Here is a 12,814-nt window from a genome sequence, read left to right on the forward strand (position 1 = left end):
AGCATTTCTAAAGTAATCAACAAAAATTATCATAAATAAAAAGATTCAAGGAGGTATATTGAAGAGCCATATGTCCGTTATCCGTATCTTACACCCGGTGCAGTTAGGCACAAAGCCCGACACAAGTTTCTTCGTTAGTGTAAGACTGACGCAGTTGTCAGTTTCCCGTCCAGCGCTCGCATCGTTTAAACAGCAAATGCACCTGCAGACATCGGTGCGCCCATGGGCGTGCTGGTCTTACAGGAAGGTGTGTTCATGTGCACTCTGGGTGTGCTGGTCTTACAGCGAGGTGTGTTCAGGTGCATTCTGGGCGTGCTGGTCTTACAGGAAGGTGTGTTCATGTGCATTCTGGGTGTGCTGGTCTTACAGGGAGGTGTGTTCAGGTGCATTCTGGGCGTGCTGGTCTTACAGGGAGGTGTGTTCAGGTGCATTCTGGGTGTGCTGGTCTTACAGGAAGGTGTGTTCAGGTGCATTCTGGGCGTGCTGGTCTTACAGGAAGGTGTGTTCATGTGCATTCTGGGTGTGCTGGTCTTACAGGGAGGTGTGTTCAGGTGCATTCTGGGCGTGCTGGTCTTACAGGGAGGTGTGTTCAGGTGCATTCTGGGTGTGCTGGTCTTACAGGAAGGTGTGTTCAGGTGCATTCTGGGCGTGCTGGTCTTACAGGAAGGTGTGTTCAGGTGCATTCTGGGTGTGCTGGTCTTACAGGAAGGTGTGTTCAGGTGCATTCTGGGCGTGTTGGTCTTACAGGGAGGTGTGTTCAGGTGCATTCTGGGCGTGCTGGTCTTACAGGGAGGTGTGTTCAGGTGCATTCTGGGCGTATTGCTATCTTGAGGCAGCGGGAAGTGATGGCGCCATTGACCAACAAAAACTGGTCTAAAGTCAATAACGCAGCATTTCATTGTTATTTTAACAGAGCATTAGTAAAATGCGCCTTGGCTCATGGACAGCACACACACTATGCTTGTTACACACACAGGGACGCGCAGCAGCACACACACATGCAAAAGATTACCAATAAAAATATTACAATGTGAAATAGTATTATTATAGGTATGATGCTCGGGTGCTTTTACTTCACGCACGAGCAGATCAGTTTCTTCTCCTGAAAATCTCTCCTTCCTGCTCAGAAAATCCTCCATCATAACAGCAATGCTCCAAGGTCCAAACGCGCCTGGCTTTTAAAGGGAATGGGAGATGATCTCTGATTGGTTGATTGCATGTCACGCCCAAAACACACCTCTGATTAATGAAGACACTAAGTACAACCCTTTAGAACCAGGCGCCCGGCGCACGCACCCTTAATAAACTACACGTACACGCCCTAAACGCACCTGCGCCAGGCGCTTCACGCCGTGTGCTTAGATCGTTAAAATAGGGCCCCCCCCCCGGTCTCTTCCCTCTTACTGGTAATGTTTTGCTGCTTCCTGTTGCTCTAAACGGCCTCTCCGCTGTCTTCAGAAGGCTTATTTTGTTGCTGTTGCTGTCTTCATGGCGTTTTGTTGTCCATCATCTCATTGGTTTCGATACATCTCGCCAAAGGGCTGCAGCTGAAAATTAGCCAGCTGTCTAACATCGCGGGCACATTTAACAGAAACGTTGATTTATCTAAATTGTGTAGAATCATCAGATAGTCCTTGTTCGTCTCCGGAGATTCCGCTTGCATGAACTGATCTGCAGCAAATGTTGGGATGAAATGTGTCGCACGCTGTCAGCGGTCGCGTCAGCAGCCATCGCCTCGCTCTGTGTTGCCTTGCAGCGAGGCGACTTGTTATCTCACCCTGAGGGGGAACAGCATGTTACGTGACATTCATGAGAAATTCAGTGATGGTGAAACGGCTTTGGCTTGCTGTCTGCAGTCTTCACATAGAGTCAGTAGCCAACTGTTCACACATCGTCATCTAACCTGCTGTTCAAACTGTGGGCAGTTTTCCCAAAATCAGTGCACAGACCGGCTGCTGGAGAGATGCTCAACATCCTGAATTAGACCCACATCTTCGAGGGGTGTTTTAAGCCCCCAACAAGTCTTCCAGGCAGCGCTGCGTGGAAGGCGCTAGGGTTAAGGTTAGGTGCCTTGAAGTCGACGGTCGCAGCGCTGCCTTGAAGTCGACGATGGGGGCTTAAAACACCATCGAGCCGAAAAGTGCTTTTGTTTGTTCAAGAAGCAACATACGACCTATTTTTTAGCCAATGGGGGTAAGCTTCTCCTCACAACGCGAAGCCCCTATGGCGCCATTTTGATGCTAACAAGCACTCACCCCCTAAATTGTGTAGAACTACTCACATGTCCCTCGTCTGCAGGTATTCAACGCAAAGTTGGAAGTGTGCTCTCGTTTGGAATAGCCTAGTACGAAGATATCCGTTGTTTCCAAAACTCGCTATCTAATTTGAAAAAGCATATTGATATTATTTTTTTCCCCCCTTACATTACTTTTACTTGTATACTTTAAGTAGTTTTGAAACCAGTACTTTTACACTTTTACTTGAGTGAAAAGCTTGAGTTGATACTTCAACTTCTACAGAAGTCTTTTTAAACCCTAGTATCTATACTTCTACCTGAGTAATGAATGTGAATACTTTCGACACCTCGATATAGTTCACTATTTAATAAACACTATAGAGGGAACAGTGAGTGAATAAAAGAGGGAGGGAATGGTTTCAAACACAGCTAGTGACGCCTGAAAATCTCGATTTGGTTTAACCCTTGTGTTGTCCTCGGGTCAAATTTGACCCGTTATCAACATGTCTATATCAGAAATATGGGTTTCTTTTTAACCAAATGAACACAAAATAGCATGGATGGTTCCCTACAAACACTCTTCGCAAGTACAATTAATGATCAATCTCCTTTCATTACATTTTGAGTGTTTTCTTCAATTTTATAGCATTTGAAAAAAATGTAAATTGTTTCTAAACAGTATTCGGACTAAACCTTTGACATACAACAGTCTGTGATTATCCATCAACGTACAGTACAGGCCAAAAGTTTGGACACACCTTCTCATTCAATGTGTTTCTTTTATTTTCATGACTATTTACATTGTAGATTCTCACTGAAGGCATCAAAACTATGAATGAACACATATGGAATTATGTACTTAACAAAAAAGTGTGAAATAACTGAAAACATGTCTTATATTTTAGATTCTTCAAAGTAGCCACCCTTTGCTTTTTTTAATAACTCTGCAAACCCTTGGTGTTCTCTCAATGAGCTTCATGAGGTAGTCACCTGAAATGGTTTTACCTTCACAGGTGTGCTTTGTCAGGGTTCATTAGTGGAATTATTTCCCTTATTAATAAAAAAGCAAAGGGTGGCTACTTTGAAGAATCTAAAATATAAGACATGTTTTCAGTTATTTCACACTTTTTTGTTAAGTACATAATTCCATATGTGTTCATTCATAGTTTTGATGCCTTCAGTGAGAATCTACAATGTAAATAGTCATGAAAATAAAAAGGAAACCTATTGAATGAGAAGGTGTGTCCAAACTTTTGGCCTGTACTGTACATTACTCTAATATTAGTCCAAATAATTCATAATTTCTGCATTTTTTTTTTTTTTTACCATGAACATATAACAGTAGTGGTATTAAGTTGGTGGGTGAGTGGCACGTATACAGTACTGGTGGTAGTGGACAAAAGTGTCAACAGTGGGGGGAAAAAAGGCACAAAAACATTGAAAAAAGGGACAAAAAACCACAGACATTTTAAAGCCAACATTTATTTTTTTTGCATTTTGACCTGAGAGGACAACAAGTGCGTGGTTGGTGTGAAGACAACACGAGGGTTAAGGTGGGTGAGCCTGGGTGGGGCTGAGAAGGGGGGTCAAACAACACTAGGATAACAAACAGCCCTACAGACACACTACTCTTTAAGCCTTAAAGCAGCTTCTCCTTATTGGAACAATGGTCCTGGACTTCTCTCCTCTTACAAGAAGCAGACATGTGTTTTGTGGAAAAGACTGTGAGTCTGAAAACACAAATAAACGTGATTATTTAAATCTAATTCGTGCAATATTTTGTGCTGATATTCAGCCTTTTAATCAAAGTATTAAAAGCCCCCCAAAAAATGAAAGTCTTATGTGTTTCTTCTCCTGTCGGTCGGAGATGCCTCTGAAACTGCATTGAGACGTTAGCGTTATGGCAGACCAACTGTTGTCCAGACTGTTTTGTGTATCACACTGTTCCAGATGAGGCATTTAGCTTTCAGACTTATTTTACAAATCTAATCCATGGATGTACACGGATGGAACAGGGAAATGAATCGTCCTGCTGTCCTCGGGGTCAAATTTGAGCCATTTTTAAAAAAAGTTTCCATATCAGAAATTTGTGTTTCTTTCAACCAAATTGTCAAATAAACTAACGTGTATGGTGCCATACAACCCTCACTCTTCACAGGTAAAATAAGTGATCAGTTCACAACTTTTATTGAATTTGGGTGTTTTCATTTACTTTGATAGCATTTGGAAAAAACTAAATGACAAAAGAACGTTGAAAAAAGCTTCAAAAACATAAAGAAAAGAAAAGAATCGCTGGAAAACAATGAACATCGATAGTGACAAAAAACCTGGCGTGAAATCGATAAAAACGTTAAAAAAAAAAAAACACTGAAAAAAATAACAAAAAAAACATTTTAAAAAAATTCGCTGAAGAAAATCGACAAAAACGTAAAATAGTGATAAAAAAATTGACAAAAACATGTTTTTTTTAAATCGCTGAAAAAAATTCTGAAAAACGTCAAATAGTGACAACCTGGGGTAAAATCGACAAAAACATACAACAATAAATCACAGAAAAAAATAACAAAAAACACATTTAAAAAAAAATTTGCTTAAGAAAATCGATAAAAACGTCAAATAGTGATAAAAAAAAAATCGAGAAAAACAATTTTTAAAAATCGCTGAATAAAATCCAGAAAAACAAATCGACAAAAACATCGGGAAAAGTGACAAGTGTCGAAAAAAAAGACCAACAAAAGGTTGAAAAAAAAAGGTTTTCATTTAAAATTTTGAACCAAAAAGTTACATGGTCGAAGGGAAGACAACACGAGGGTTAACCGCCCAATCGACAGTATTACATGAAAGAAAAGAGAAAAAAAAAAACAGGAGTAAAGAAATGATTTAAGAAAAGGAATCTTAACTTAAGGTCCATTTTTTTTTTGTCAAAGTCCCCTCTGTTTTGGTTTGTCTCCTCTCCTTAAAAACTCCTGGAAACTAATCAACAGTTTTACAAAATAGCAACATTAGGAGCTTAGAAAGAGTCCCGCACACTCACCATTACGCAAGCAATATTCTAAATAAATTATTGCTTGCGTAATGGTCAGTGTGCGGGACTCTTCCTAAGCTCCTGATCTGGTCACACCCTACGCACCTGCCCGACAAAAGAGGTGTGCAAAAAGCACTAAATTGCAACATGCAAAAAAAAAAACAGGAGCAACAAATGAACATTTTAAGAAAGGGAATCTTAACTTAAGGTCTATTTTCTTGTCCACAGCAGCTTTCACCCTGACAGTCTTACTCCGTGATGGAGCAACATTTTGTTGCTGGTGTGCCCCTTAAATTCACCATATTTAAAAAATACATATCTTTCATCTAACATAATGTTTTAATAGAATAATGTTTTTCTAATGTTTATCACATTTTTGGTTTCATGGTCCAGCCACGAGTATTTTACCAGTGAGTATTGGTAAAGAAGTGCGGTGGGAAACAAAGCCGGGAGTTTTTTGATGGAACAAAAAAAACAGGAACGGGAAACCGGGCCAAGAGATTTAGGCCGCCCGGCTCGGAGGGCCGGTCAACTGGGCTCCTTGAACCGCGACCCCCCGAACAAACCCAAAAGCCCCTTTTATTTTTCGTGTGTGTGTGTGTGCAGAAAACAAGGCGCTGATATTTCGCGGACACTCTGGGATTTGTCCCCCCCACCCCCCCGAAAAAGGTCTTTGTGCTTGTCGGACTGAACGAAGCCTCCATAACCAAATAAGATTAAGATCACAATCTGAGCCGGTGCTACGTTAAGAAAAGGAAAGAGATAAGACTAATGAGAATGGCCTGCTCTCACAACACTGTTACCTCTCATCATCCAAAAACAGGACATTTTCTAATAAAGGGAGAGGAGCGTATTTGCTTCTCCACCTTTTTCACGTTATTAAGATCATAATTATCTCCATTTATCGGACACATTTTGCACGTTGTAGCATTTAGTTTGCGTTCCTCCCGTTGGGTTTTTATGGCTTTCCATTTAGGAAAAAAAAAAAAAAAGCTCCATAATTGCAGAGTATTTGAGCGCAATTATTGTATTTACTCACATCCAGATTGTCCTTAAAGGCTTTTTCTTCCCCTGCTCCAATAAATATCTCGGGGATAACACCTTTTCGCACAAAGCTAAAGTCTCCCCGAAGCCCCACAGACATGGATTTAAAGCCCTCGTTGTGTTGTCAAAGTACATTTTTTTTCCCTGTTTGCTTTAGATAACAAATCTGTGGTTGACCCCGAGGGTTAGGGGAGCATTACAAATTAATCCCAGTTTTAATAAGTCTGTCTTAAGCCTGGGATCTTTACTCAAAAAGAAAGAATGTAAAGGGGGGGGGGAGGGAAGAGAAGAAAGGGATCGGAGAGGAAGAGAAATATATTAAACCCTGTGATCACAGGCAGCTTTTCTTGTTTGTTATCCCTCCGTTTTACCTTTAATCCAATACTTGCTAATCCAATTTGTCTTTCGGGGCTGCCACCCTAACTTCTCCTCGTCTGTTTACGGCCTTCTCTTTAAAAATACCGCTGACCGCTTCTCGTCTCGCAGTCCTACGACTATGGGATTCTGGGATGAATATATGTAAAAGTTTATAAAAGGGAAAAAGGTAAATGTTGGCTGCTCATGGTGCGAGTATAAAAAGTAAGAGCTTGCTCGAGACAAGTTGTAGCTTCAGCCTGAATATGCATGAAGGAGCGAGAGTAATCAGATCTTGGGCAGTCACCCACTGAAGGGGAATATTGGGGAACACAAAGGGATTGATTTAATTACTTGGAGTGGGCCTGTGCTTTGGAGTCGCCTTGTTAGGAGCGAGTGAAAAGGCTGGCAGTATCCTTGTGCTATTTTTTTGTGAGGGGGGTTTAGAGGGGGCAAAGGAGAGCGAAGGTGGGGTGAGTGGAGGGGGGTGGGGTTGCAGATGGTGGGGGTACGGAGGTAGTCTAGCTTCTTAAGTCACCAAAACTAATCCCGAGTATAAAGCTCCCCTGATTGAAAGGACCTGCATTGATTGCAAAAAAAAAAAATGGACAAAGTGCATTCTCTGGTTAACGTCAATCTGGCCCCAAACATTCATCCTGCTCAGTCACCTTCGCCGCGTGGAAAACTGTGGCGATCGTATAACGCGCAATCTTTCTTTTATCTAACCCTTGTAAAAAAGGGTAATTTAATGCCTTTTCAGTGAGGAATCGTGTTGAACCTGACAGAAAATGTTCTTGATTGACTGATCGTGTTGAGATTTCTTCGTCTAGCGCGAAGGAGATGCGCCTTCGATGCTAAAAATATTCAATTTTTAAAAGAGTAATTTGGCCTTGTGATTCTGTCTTTAAAGAAGACAATATAACGCGGAATCTTTTATGTTTCATACCACATGTAAAAAGGGGAATTGAATTTTGCATTGGCTGTTTTTTGGATTGACTGAGCTTGTTGAGATTCCTCCGATCGATCGAAGAAAGACGCCGCTCTGATGCAAAAAAAACCATTCATCTCAACGAGCCATTTAGTTTCTTAAATCCGTCTTGAAAGAAGATAGAAATTGTTACATAATTCCACGGTGTCAGTGTCTTGAAACAGCACTGTATACGATAAGACTGACCGACTGACTTTTCAAAACGATGAGCAAGCCGCTTACCGCGCAGTCAATAAAACTAATTAATTACGGACGTGCGTACATATGTTCTTCACTCGAGGACTTTTATGAGCGAGTTCCATCTCTCTGCCGCTCAACCGCGCCGGCGTTTGTCTTTGTCCGAACACGATGACGGATTCAAGGGTCTTTAGAGGAAAAACAAAGCACTTGAGATATTTTGAAGGGGTGGTGTAGATGTGAGACTCCAAAAAGCAGAGCTCACCTGATAGATCCCTGAGAGGTGTTTTCATCAAAGAGGGCCCCCCTTTTCTTCTACGTGGACGCAGACAATAAGCCCGGCCGAGTGGATTCTAGTGCCTTGTGCTCAACAGGCACCGGTGACAACGAAACCCTTAATCATCTCATGACAAAAGCCAAAAGGCATCATCCTATTAAGCGGTGTGCCTCGCCGCTAATATGAGCTACTGCCCGGGAACCTTTCATAGGGCGCTGTGCTATTAAAGTGCTTCTGAACCAGCCAGCGGGAACCCCCGGGCCCATTCACCTTTCATCTGGGAGCCTGTTGTTCGGGCGGCTATAGTGGAGGCCGGCTCAAGATGTTAGTGATCTCATTACAGCGGTTTGTGAGAAACAGCCTCCAAAATTTGAGCATCTAGCCTTCCTCTTTCTCTTCCCTCCTTTTCAATTTCCACAAAAAAAAACAACAACCCGCGGTTCTTCCATGCGTGCGTCAAAGGCTTCGCCCTTCCGTGGCCCTAAATTGATTATTACTTCAGTTTTTAGTTTTTTTTTGCAAATATGCCATTTCATTTTCTGAGAAGTTTATTCGGCCACACCCCCTGCCGCACACTCTTTCTTATCTTTTCTCTTCGGGGGAGGTACGCTGAATGGGCGGCCAGGTTGAAAAGCGAAGAGGCCCCCGGCGTCCCGAAAAAAAAAAAAAAAATGGTCCGATTTCTCATTTAGTTGTCTTTATGCTGCGAGCGCCATGTGGTCCTTGAAGGTGTTGAAAACATGGGAAGCACCGGAGGGATCAGAGCAATCTCATTAGCATTCGCTCAGGATTGGAGTGGCTGTATGGCCGGGCCGAGTCTTCTGTCGGGCCCCGAGACGGCCGCCCGTCGCCGCTGTGCCCTCCGCCCCTTTGTGCCTTTGTGTTCTTTTCAAGATTTTTTTTTTTTGTCATGTCGGGCTGCTTTCCTAGACGGGACGTTGCCAAGAGGATCATGGGAAAAGACAATATCGCGGCTGGTCCGGAAGTTTGACAGCAGCTGGACAAGTTCAGGTCAGAAGAAAAGTGAAATTACACAACGAAACGCGATCAAGTCGAGGTATTTGTGCGTGCTAACGCCAAAAAAAACACTGGGAAGTTTGAACAACCTTCCCCAAAACAACAAATGACAAAACTGGTGGCAACAAATTAGAGTTCTGCTGCCCGACCGTAAAAATGTAGACAATTTAGACTGTGTCATCGTCTGCATGCATGCGTGTCATGGCATACTCAATGTAGATATGCAACGCCAAAGAATTAAGAGTAGCCCATGCATTGTATTAGCTCGGTGAGCTAATGGCTGCTAATGGATGAAATAAAGTAAAAATGAACAAAAAGCCAAGTAGTAGATTTGTGTCTCAAATCGGTTCTCAATTCCGGGGCTGTTTACACTCTAAATTGTATGCAGACAAAGTAAAGAATTGCTTACTGAACTTAATTTTAGCAATGAAACGCCAATCATTTGGGGAACTGGACCGCTGACTGCTTTTTGTTTGGATGCAAACTGTGTTTTGGTCTGCGTGGTTTTCTGTAGGGTGGAAAATAACTGAGTTTAGCTCAACAGGCCTTTCTCACCGCGAACATTTGAACTTGTCAAACACTTGACTTGTGTAACTAGTAATATTAACTAGAAGTGCATGCAATTGGGGCGACTTCTAGCTCACCCAGTAGAGTCCTTTGCTGCGGGCACAGGTTCAAATCCGACCTGTGGCCATTTGCTGCATGTCATCCCCAATTTCTCTCCTCCCTTTCCTGTCTATCCACTGTCACTATCAAATAAATGGAAAAGCCCCAAAAAATAATAAAAAATAAAAAGAAGTGCAAGCAGTTATGATGGGGTCCAAGCCTCCTGTGCGAGTCCCCGATGACCATCGGAGTCCGTGAAAGTCAAACCCAAACCACGAAGGCGTGGTCTGCAGTATGTGGTGTTTTTGTACAGCAGAAAAAACTTGACGTTGGCTCAACAGACCTTTCTCAGGGCGGACATTTTGACTCGGCTTGGGTAACTAGTAATGTTAAAGCCATGGTGAGTAGTTTCTGTCGCCCCCATGAGGAATTCTAAGTAATGACAGCAACACGGTTGTTGCATCCACGTCACGCAAGCCTTCAGTGACCGCGCACGGAGGATTAAAAGACATGATGGACTCTTCAGAAGAGGTCATTATCTTGTAGTGTTGGGGTCAGCCCTATGTTCCCACAGCACTATGTTCTCACATTTCTAAGATTTTTCTTAAAATTAGGCCCTATGTTCCCATAGCCCTATGTTCTCACATTTCTAGATCACTTTCAAAATTAGGTCTAGTGTTCCTACATTTCTCTTCAAGGGGTAGGGTTAGGATTAGGATGGGTTAGGGGTCAGGCAAACATAGGGCCTAATTTTGGAAAAGAATCTTAGAAATGTGGGAACATAGGGCTGTGGGACCATTGGGCTGTGGGAACATAGTGGTGTGGGAACATAGGGCTGTGGGACCATTGGGCTGTGGGACCATTGGGCTGTGGGACCATAGGGCTGTGGGACCATTGGGCTGTGGGACCATTGGGCTGTGGGACCATAGGGCTGTGGGACCATTGGGCTGTGGGACCATAGGGCTGTGGGACCATTGGGCTGTGGGACCATTGGGCTGTGGGACCATAGGGCTGTGGGAACATAGGGCTGTGGGAACATAGGCACGCTCCAGGAGTGTTTACGTCCCTTTTGTCTTCAAAGCTGATCGTTGCTGTTGTTCTTTCCTAGCGGTTACGTAAAACGCATCACTTGAGCTTCTGTGCGCAAAAGTCACCGAACGACACCATTTTTTAAACATAGCAATACTGAGAAATACAAAGGCAGATGTGTGGAGCTGGAGGCTTAATAAGCTTTGTAGCACCTCATTTGACAGTGGCTTGAATGTAACAGACGTTCATTAATATAAAATGGTTATTCACTAAAGCTTTAATACTGACCCTTGGTTTTGTGCATGCAGACTCACCGGGACACATTTGAACGGAGGAATCACCAGTGGTATGAGTTGTGTGTCTGCTGTGCTATTGTCACATTTTTAGACAGAATTTTAAGGATTTTTGCTGGCAAATTGGCAAGTTTTAGTAAGTTAGCTAACTGGAGATAGCACAGAAAGTGGAACAAAGAGCACTAGCTTTCCCAAATGTAGCTGCAGGCTAAGTGTGCACTAGGGTGGTCAGAACCATAGACAGTAAAAGAATAGACACAGCGACTCCATATATTTCTATGGAGACCAGTGAAGTCACTTTCCCGGTGCTGGCTGAGCGTTACTGAGCAGCCTCCAACTGAGCTTGAAGACGTAGATGTGACGTGAGCAACCTGTCTGAAAGTGTGAAGTCTTCTGGTAGCTGTGCCGAGAGAAATCTCAATCATTCCCAATCTTACAGAGACGGAGAGCGTAGGTATATGTAAGGAGATAACATAGGCACAGGCTAATTACTGATCACTAACATGCTAGTTAACATTAGTAATTAAACCTAAACAGATAATGGAAGTCCAAACTGCCTGTGAGCTTCTCCTGTACTATACGGTAATTCCTCTACTGTGTGACAGTAAGTCTCGTGGTTATGACCCAATCGTTAGCCTATTTTTATAAAACGTTCTGCTACGGAGCCATAACGTGAGGTACAAGGTAATGGAGCCTTTTATACATTGTCGTGTTACTTTAGAAATAAACAACGGACAAATAGAGTCTTTAAACGCTTCAGATGTGAAGTTATTCTCTGTCAAAGTGACGCCAAAATGAATGGGAGTCAATGGGATGCTAACGGGAGGTGATGGCTTGTTAGCCTACAATCTCTCCATTGGAGGTACGCTTTCCAGATGCTCGTTTACCCCCTTGGGCAGAACTGCTTTGAGCCAATAAAAAAGGCTAAATTAGGATAAAAGATCAATTATAATGCCCCAGTTTGTGTGGTTTACATTACCTGTGGCTTCATCTTTGCTCTAGAAGTTAGCTAGGCTAACTAGCTAAACTCAGGTAGAAAAATCTTCTTTCATCCAGAGGTTTAAACTCCTCGTTCCCTCCTAAAAAAGGAAAGAAACAAATTCTCTTCAGCGCTTTGTTTCTGCATTTTATTTAACCAACGTAGTGGTTGTATTTGTTCAGTTTAAAGGGATACGCCACCGTTTGTTGAAACAGGGCTTATCACGGTCTACCCTAGCTGTAGATAGGTGGGCCAACGCATTTTTTGTGCATGCATCGTTTTAGTCCGGTGCAACACCGGCAGCGCCGCCGCTAGTTAGCTTAGCGTAGTGAATGGAATCCTATGTTGCCGGTTAGCATGTTGTGAGTAAAAGTGAGCCAACAAAAGACGAAAAAACAACCTAATTACTTGCACTGAGACAAAAAATGCGTTGGCCCACCTATCTACAGCCAGGGGAGACCGTGATAAGCCCTATTTCAACAAACGGTGGCGTATCCCTTTAAGAACTGCAATCTGGATACACAAAACAACAGCTAGCCCAGCTAATACCAACAGCTTGTTTACAGTTAATCGAACAATTGTGGCCTTCAAAATAAAAGCTTAATTTTCTCTTTAGCTTCAGCTTAATTCCAAAGGTTTTTTATTCGGTTGAACTCAGAAATTTAACTCGATCGATTGATCTGCCGATTATTTTCTGGATGAATGGATTAGTTGTTTGGTCTCTAAAATGTCAGAAAATGGTGAAAACTGTGGATCAATTGTTTCCCAAAAAGCCCAAGATGAGAAGAA

This window comes from Perca fluviatilis, chromosome 1, assembly GCF_010015445.1.
Source record: "Perca fluviatilis chromosome 1, GENO_Pfluv_1.0, whole genome shotgun sequence".
In the NCBI taxonomy this organism is placed as follows: Eukaryota; Metazoa; Chordata; class Actinopteri; order Perciformes; family Percidae; genus Perca; species Perca fluviatilis.